We start from the raw sequence: 7,886 nt of genomic DNA, 5'->3' as shown, positions 1-7,886 counted from the left end.
GCACAATATTATACAATTAGATATTTCTTACTATTGCGCAATACTGTGCAATTGAAAATATTTTCTATTGCACAATACTGTGCAATTGAAGATTTCTTGCTATTGCGCAATACTGTGCAATTGAAGATTTCTTGCTATTGCTGAATACATTGCAATTGAAAATTTCTTGCTATTATACATTACTTAATATGATAATTTTGGATCCTGATTTGAAACAACTTAAAAACTGGGCCCATAATCAAAAATCTAAGTACATGTTTAGATTCAACATATCAAAAAAGCCCAAGAATTCAATTTTTGTTAAAATCAAACTTAGTTTAATTTTGGACCCTTTCTACTTTAATGTAGACCAATTTGAAAACAGGACTAAAAATTAAGAATCTACATACCCAGTTGGATTTGGCATATCAAAGAACCCCAATTTTTCAATTTTTGATGAAATCAAACAAAGTTTAATTTTGGACCCCGATTTGGACCAACTTGAAAACTGGGCAAATAATAAAAAATCTAAGTACATTTTTAGATCCAGCATATCAAAGAACCCCAAGGATTCAAATTTTGTTAAAATCAAAATAACTTTAATTTTGGACCCTTTGGACCTTAATGTAGAGCAATTTGAAAACGGGACCAAAAATTAAGAATCTACATACACAGTTAGATTCGGCATATCAAAGAACCCCATTTATTCATTTTTTTTATGAAATCAAACAAAGTTCAATTTTGGACCCTTTGGGTCCCTTTTTCCTAAACTGTTGGGACCAAAACTCCCAAAATCAAACCCAACCTATCTTTAGTGGTTATAAACCTTGTGTTTAAATTTCATAGATTTCTATTGACTTATACTTAAGTTAGTGTGTGAAAACCAAGAATAATGCTTATTTGGGCCCTTTTTTGGCCCCTAATTCCTTAACTGTTTGAACTAAAACTCCCAAAATCAATCCCTTCCTTCCTGTTGTGGTCATAAACCTTGTGTCAAAATTTCATAGATTTCTATTTACTTAATGCCCCAGTCCCACTAGACCACGATCGCACCACGCTCTCCGCGATCTAAAATAAATTTAGATCGTGGTGAGGTCGCGGTATGAGCGGCATGAAAATGTAAATTTTCGTTGCTTTCACGATGCTACTACGTCCTCTCTACGCTTCTACAAAGATCCCGCTACGATTATACCACGTTCGAACCGCGCTTATTCTGCGACCTCACTACGCTTATTAAGATCTTTCTACGCTCTTCACGTTCTCACTACGACCATACCACGAGTTATCCGATTGCAACACGATCTTACTGCGATTATAACACGTTCTTACCACGATTATACTACGTTCATAGTGCGATCTTACTACGTTCTCAGCAATAACGTCAACATCGTGTTCCATATCAATACAGTTCAATTCCTTCTATTTATGATTAAAATCGTAGGTAGAGTCATACAGTCATGCCACCAAAATCTACCAGAACACGTGGGCATGGTGGTAGCCTAGGAGTTGATGTAGAGGCAGAGGGAGCAAAGTAACGAATCCTGATCAAGCAGAGATGTCGGACCGACTAATCCAACCTAAATTACAACCTATTTCTGGTCCATAAAGCTCAATGACGATATTTTAGTGCACGATAGCAGAGATGACATAGATGTATCAATATATATAGGAAGATGTGGTATGAGTGCCAATGAGACAACTCTCCACCCAAGTAACAATTTATAAAAGTAAACCATTATAGGCCAAGGTACGGCCTTCAACACGGAGCCTTGGCTCACATCAATCAGCACGCTATAAAGGACCCAAAATATTACTAGTGTTAAACCATTTAAACGGGAAAACAAACGGTCTAATCTATATAAAAACGAGAAGCATGGTTGAGCTGTTAGAGCAAATGGATAATTACATTCAAACAAACAAAATCTAGGGAGCTTTTTTATATATTATATGTGAAAATGACAATGAGAATGATGGTCGTAGTGTGAACGTAGTTAGGTCGTAAGAAGAGCGTGATGAGGACGGCAAGAGCGTGCTAGAATCGTACTATGGTCGTGAACAGCGTGGTATAGTCGTAGTGGAAGCGTAGTTGGATCGCAGTGTGAACGTGATGGTCGTAGTGAGGTCGTGATAACGTCGCTGTGCGATCGTAGCGCAGTCTCTCCGAATAGAATCACGCTTTCGCTACGCTCTCGCTACGATTGTACAGCGACCTTTGCGATCTTACTACGATCTTAGTGCGCTCTCATTACGCTTCTACTACGACCTGATTTTGCCACGACCGCACCACGATTGTTTTGAACATGTTCAAAGTTGGCCACGCTCTTCACGATCTTGAAGACCTCACCACGACCGGTATACGACCTTACTGCGATCTACACGATCGCACTTCGATCATCAAAATTTGCATTTTTTTCACAGATCGTAGTGCGATCGTGGCCTAGTGGGACAAGGGTATTAACGAAAGTTATAGTGCGAAAACCAAGAAAATGCTTATTTGGGCCCTTTTTGGCCCCTAATTCCTAAAATGTTGGGACCAAAACACCCAAAATCAATCCCAACCTTCCTTTTGTGGTCATGAACCTTGTGTTAAAATTTCATAGATTTCTATTCACTTTTACTAAAGTTAGAGTGTGAAAACTAAAAGTATTCGGACGACGACGCCAACACGATACCAATATACGACCAAAATATTTTCAATTTTTGCGGTCGTGTAAAAAATAATTAATTGAGTGGGAAATCCAGAGCAACCATTCAATCGAAAACCCCTTGAAGTCAAGAAAACTATACGCATGCGCATAATTTCCAAAAAAAACCTGGAGCAAGAACGTATATTAAATGTTTATTAAACGACCTAGATAGTTCTCTATTTCTTTATGGAAGTACAATCTCAAATATCAGTTTCATAAAGGTAAAATATAAGAAAAACTCCACTTCAGTTCTTATATGACAGAAAGAGATTGATCGGAATTCAGAGAACTCTCGCATTTTATCAAAACTGGGAATTACCTCTAACGTGTTTCTAAATTTATAAAAACACTAAATATAAATACTGCTTAATTCTGATTTTCCGTGTTGTTAAAAACACGCATATAAGTCAAGGGAATTATCAAACATGAAGATTATGAAAAGAACATTATAGGAAAGTTGTTAAAGTTCAATTCCTTTGTTTGTTTTTACCTTTTAAAGCAAGACAATCATAAGAATCTGAGATGTTCCTTAATGTTTAGAACTAGAGGCTCTAAAGAGCCTGTGTCGCTCACCTTGGTCTTGTGCATATTAAACAATGGACACGGATAAATTCATGACATAATTGTGTTGGTGATAGTGATGTGTTTGTAGATCTTACTTTACTGAACATTCTTGTTGCTACAATTATCTCTATCTATAATGAACTTGGCCCAGTAATTACAGTGGAAAATATTTTCTAAAAATTTACAAAAATTTATGAAAAATGTTAAAAATTAACTATAAAGGGCAATAACTCCTTAAGAGGTCAATTGACTATTTTGGTCATGTAAACTTATTTGTAGATCTTATTTTGCTGAACGTTATTGCTGTATACAGTTTATCTCTATCTATAATAATATTCAAGATAATGACAAAAAACGGCAAAATTTCCTTAAAATTACCAATTCAGGACAGTAACCTAACAACGGGTTGTCCGATCCATGTGAAAACATCAGGGCAGATAGATCTTGTCCTGATAAACAATTAAACCCTGTCAGATTTTCTCTTAATGCTTCGGTTTTTGAGTTATAAGCTAAAAACTGCATTTTACCCCTATGTTCTATTTTTAGCCATGGCGGCCATCTTGGTTGGTTGGCCAAGTCACGCCACACATTTTTTAAACAAGTTACCCCAATGATGATTGTGGCCAAGTTTAGTTTAATTTGGCTCAGTAGTTTCAGAGAAGAAGATTTTTGTAAAAGATTACTAAGATTTACGAAAAATTGGTTAAAAATTGACTATAAAAGGCAATAACTCCTTCAGGGGTCAACTGACCATTTTGGTCATGTTGACTTATTTGTAAATCTTACTTTGCTGAACATTATTGCTGTTTACAGTTTATCTCTATCTATAATAATATTCAAGATAATAACCAAAAACAGCAAAATTTCCTTAAAATTACCAATTCAGGGGCAGCAACCCAACAACAGGTTGTCCGATTCATCTGAAAATTTCAGGACAGATAGATCTTGACCTGATAAACACTTTTACCGCATGTCAGATTTGCTCTAAATGCTTTGGTTTTGAGTTATAAGCAAAAAACTGCATTTTACCCCCATGTTCTATTTTTAGTCATGGCGGCCATCTTGGTTGGTTGGCCGGGTCACGCCACACATTTTTTAAACTAGATACCCCAATGATGATTGTGGCCAAGTTTGATTTAATTTGGCCCAGTAGTTTCAGAGGAGAAGATTTTTGTAAAAGTTAACGACGACGAACGACGACGGACGACGGACGCCAAGTGATGGGAAAAGCTCACTTTGTCCTTCGGGCCAGGTGAGCTAATAAAACGATTGACGTGAGGGCAATGCTCTGAGCCACCGGTATAAGTTTACAGATTGCTTGAAAGCAATCGTATCCCAAAAATTGTTCCAATGAAGATACAGGAAGATGAAGGCAAGCCTGGAGGGGATTCATTACATTTGGAACAACTTTTCTGAAGGATGGATACGTATAAAAATTAAAATATGTAATAAGATTGCCAATAAGACAACTACCCACAAATGTTCAAATGACAAAGCAATTATAGGCAACCATACAGCCTTCAAAAATGAGGGAAACTGTCCCGACATGAAAAGTATGCATTAATACAATTGAGAAGAGTAATGGCCTGAGTTCACAATTCCACTAATAAACAGGTCGGGAACATCTACCCTTCAAATAAACCAGATACTCCAAAGGGCACAGCTTGATACAGAGGCCGAACCCTGAACAGTTGGGGCAAGTATGGACACAACATTAAAGCCTGATACAGCTCTGAATTTGGATTGTGATCAAATAGTCAAAACAGAATAGGTTTCTGACACAGAAAGAATGTAGTCTAAGAACTTAAAACATTTAATTTTAAATTGGACTTATAACTATTGTGGTCCTTTATCCAAAATCTTAATACATGGTTTGAGCACTAGTTGCAGAAAAAAAAATCCTATATATAGACTTAGGGGTCGACTATTTGATATTCTGGGGGAGGGGGCAGGAGGATTTGTTTTTGATCGGTTATTTATTTTTGTAATCTAAGAGGACAAATTATTCATTTTCTGCACTATTGAAGCAAGATTTTTCATTTTCATTAAAGCAAGGGACTAGCTGATTATTCATTTTCACAACTGTATTTATGATATTCGAAAACATACAATTTTTAAATGATTTGTTTATTATAAACAACATATTTGTGTTTCCTTTAAATTTTTATTTTGACATTTTTTTTTTGCATACCTAATGCTATAAATTTTTATTTTGACATTTATTTTTTGCATGCCGAATGCTATAAATTTTTATTTTGACATTTTTTTTTGCATGCTGAATTGATGTGCACGCAACTGCGTGTTGGCGTATAGGGAGCTACGCGCCTGAATACAATCTAATTAAATATATTAAATAACTGGGAATCCTCCCCCTTTATAAGTAGAGACAATCCATAACCTAAAATGTACATCTCAGAAATATTAATCTTAAATTTATATAAATGAAAAGTAAGCTTCCATAAATAAAATTCAACAATGTTTCTTAAAATTGGTAAAAGTGGTATAGTCATACCCCAACATGTTGACCATATATAGACAAACAGTTCACTTGCATTCGATTCGCATTTGAACTATGTGTTTTTTATTGTAAACCGTTTCAAATGTGAATTAAACTAATTCAAATTAGTTAATGTCAATCCAATTTTTGGATCGAATTTAAAGGGGGGTCATATTTAAGTTTGTTTTAAAACAGGGAGATTAGCTAGAGATCAATCAGATTTCATTTAGATGGACTTGTCAGTAGATACAAAGAATTTGGGGGAGGGGGAGTAAAAGATTGGAAAGAGAAAAGTATTTTCTGTTTATTGAACACTTGAAATTTAAAATATAACATCTAATTCTTCCTCGGTTTATCTTTCTCTATTAAAAAAAATGGGAATAGATTTAATAAAAAATCTGCCATTAAATTGCAATTCTACAATAAGTCTAAACCTAAAAAAAAAGTTATCAATTTAAAACTTACCAATGAAAGTCGTATTTTCCCCTTTCTTTACCCTACAATAAACTTTCCTAGGATCCGTGGATTGCGAATATCGTCCACATATAAAACGTTAACGTAAATTAATGACGTCATGTGTTAAAACAGTTATTGGCCAATCAAATCGGTATATAGAATTTAATATGCACGCGCTCAGGATGACCCTTTAACCCGAACTCCTACGTCGTTCGGGTTAACTAGATACCATTGAGATGGGAGCCATCTCTGTGGGCCCCGCTGTCAATAACGTGGGGTAAATAAGTTGTATGGATAATCTGATATGAAGCATTATTTGAAGTCATTACACAGTCTCATGTGTGATTTTATTCTAAGATTTTAAGTTAAAACTGATAAATATTCTCAACTTACTTTCATAGTATAATAGTGATATGACTCGGGAGGTAGAGCGGACACAATTTGTTAAGAACAACTAACGGATGGACAGACCGACGGACTGATCTTTGACATAGGATGCATACATTATGACATATTCTCTGGTGTTGGTTAATATATATATATGTTAAGTTGAAAATGTTTATCGGGTATAAAGTATGAAATAATAACAGCTGTCCTCTCAAAATATAGTGTGGATCAAATTTGTTAGCGATGGACAGACCGACAGACAGACAGACCTTTGACCTAGGAAGTTGTACATGTATACATCATGACACACCCTCTGGTGTTGGTTAAAATGGATGTCAAGTATAATATTTGAAATCATAACGGTTCTCAAGATATAGAGCGGACACGATCTTCACCACAGGACAAGGGGTTGTCAACTGAAACCAAAGTTTTTGACCTTGACCTTTGACCTAGGAAGTTGTACATACATCATGACACGCCCTCTGGTGGTGGTTAAAATGGATGTCAAGTATAAACTTTGAAATCATAACGGTTATCTAGATATGGAGTGGACACGATCTTCACCACAGGACACGGTGTTGTCAACTGAAACCAAAGTTTTTGACCTTGACCTTTGTCCTAGGAAGTTGTACATACATCATGACACACCCTCTGATGTTGGTTAATAAACATAATAAGTATTAAGAATAAAATCATAACGGTTATCTAGATATGGAGCGGACACGATCTTCACCACAGGACACGGGGTTGTCAACTGAAACCAAAGTTTTTTTTACCTTGACCTTTGACCTAGGAAGTTGTACATACATCATGACACGCCCTCTGGTGGTGGTTAATAAACATGTAAAGTATAAAGTATGAAATCATAACGGTTCTCTAGATATGGAGCGGACACAAAATTAAAGTGTTACGGACGGACGGACGGACGGACTGACGGACTGACGGACTGATGGACGGACGGACGGACAGACAGAGGTAAAACAGTATACCCCCCCTTTTTTAAAGCGGGGGTATAATGATCAGTAAAGAAGGCGAGACATTTCAGTGTGTGCACTCTTGTTTTATTGACATATTTGTTTTTTTATAGTGAATAAGATCATAACACAATGTTGACTGCTGTACCCCTAGTTTTAACATTTTTACATATTATGTGTTTGTTTTGTTCACACATTTTTGTCAATGTAATGAAATTTTATGCCACTGCCATACCAGTGAGAAGTTTATCTAGCTATAACACCAGGTTTAATCCACCATTTTCTACATAAGAAAATGCTTGTACCAAGTCAAGAATATGAGTTTTTTTACAATTGTTTGAT

This window comes from Mytilus galloprovincialis, chromosome 4 (genome assembly GCF_965363235.1).
Source record: "Mytilus galloprovincialis chromosome 4, xbMytGall1.hap1.1, whole genome shotgun sequence".
In the NCBI taxonomy this organism is placed as follows: Eukaryota; Metazoa; Mollusca; class Bivalvia; order Mytilida; family Mytilidae; genus Mytilus; species Mytilus galloprovincialis.
The sequence above is the reverse complement of the archived record's forward strand: the minus strand, read 5'-3'. Positions refer to the sequence as shown.